The sequence below is a fragment of the Bison bison genome, unplaced genomic scaffold (assembly GCF_000754665.1).
Source record: "Bison bison bison isolate TAMUID 2011002044 unplaced genomic scaffold, Bison_UMD1.0 scf7180017864517, whole genome shotgun sequence".
NCBI lineage: Eukaryota > Metazoa > Chordata > Mammalia > Artiodactyla > Bovidae > Bison > Bison bison.
The window spans coordinates 8,756,769-8,758,551 of record NW_011495070.1 but is presented as its reverse complement, the minus strand read 5'-3'; positions in this window follow the sequence as shown (position 1 = coordinate 8,758,551).

Genomic DNA, 1,783 nt, shown 5'->3' with positions numbered 1-1,783 from the left:
AAATCAAATTTATTTTGTAAAAATCATATGAATGATGAAATAATTGTGGGAAAAACTGCTAATTCTGTCATATTTGTTTTTGTATCCACACATGATAAATCAAACACTTGCTCTCTTTTGCACTGTATGTGTTTGCTTAGTTCAAATTTATATTAAGATTCTTATTGAGGAAGCATTGCCCTTGAGGCTTCCAGGAAAAAAAAAAAAAAAAAAATTGCTCAGGACCATAGCTCTGCAAGTTTTAAGGCAGCTATTGAAATAACCCTGGGCTATGTTATTCATTAAATTCACTTTGATCTTGATAGCCTCTGACCTGCACAGGTTGGTAATGACCATGAAGATAGATGTCTAGGATGTGGAGTTACTAAATGCATTTATATTTTAAAAGCAGGCAAAAATAAGGTGAAATTTTTCCACCAATTCTTGCCTAAAAAAAATTTAGGGTGGAAGAAAACAGTTGATTCCAATTCTTCTAACCTTATCCACTTGGGCTAACAATGTGAGTCCTCTTAGGACTTGGCCCTTTAAACAGTCAAGCAGGCTTTTGGCCAGAGTGATCATTCCAGTAGCAATAAGCATCCTTGGTACCTAAAGCTGTGGTTTTGAAATGTAATTTCTCACTAAGAGACAGTTTTTTGGAAACCTGGGTATTTTAGATGCAGGGCAGAAAATGAACTAGATAACCCTGGAATATCTTATCATTCCACATAAAAAAAAATCTACCTAAGAAAATTAGGATCATATCCAAAAGACTTGGGGGCCAAGTTGAAGAGGCCCTCACTGGCCAATAATAGGTTACTTTGAACTTCAACAAGAATAAGTAATAGAGTAAGCTAAAACCTGTAACATGTTTAAATCCCCAAATTCACAATGCTATACTAAGAAAAATAATAACTAGCTGGTCCATTTCAAAGGACACCAGGGAATCCACTATTTGTTTTGAAAACCAGAAAATAAACGGAAAGAATCAAGCATTATTATGCATTTCTTATAGGAACTGTAACACTAAATAGCCTTTAGTAGAGGGAGGAGTCTCTCTTTATGAAAGTATTGCAGTAAATAAGTGAAAAAGAATTGCAGCTTTGAATGAACTCCTGGATCTAGGATACATACAGACATATGTCTATGCAACAGTTGCTGACTTCTCCACAAAAGAGACAACGAGATGGCACAGGTTACCTACATGAGCCACTGACAGTCTTGCCACAGAGATCAGATATGATTCTGATCAAATCTTTGTATCCAGGTGCCAGTTTCAGGAAATAGCAAGGCAATAATGAGAAAAACCCAGACTGTAGGAAACTCTACATGTCACATGGCCTGAATTCTTCAACAAAGAAGTTGTCAGTAAATCAAAGGATAGAAGAGGGACCACAGGCATTTTAGAGATATATCAAAGTGTTTTTAATGGGCAAAGCTAAAATATCATGGCTAGATATGCATCTTGTGATAAAACAATTACTTTTTAAAACAGAAGTGATTACCCAAAGGTGATGATCTGCTTTTAAGAATGGGAGCAAGTTGTGATGAGGTTGGGACACATGGAAGGGTTATCTGAGGTAACGAGAAAAATTCTACTTCTTAACAGGGTTGTTTGGTTTATAATAATTCGTCAATCTACCTGTTTGATTTGTGTGGCTTTCTGAATCTGTTTTATTTTAAAATAAAAAGTTTTTTTTTAATGGCCCACTGCTGGGCATACACACTGAGGAAACCAGAAGGGAAAGAGACACGTGTACCCCAATGTTCATCGCAGCATTGTTTATAATAGCCAGGACATGGA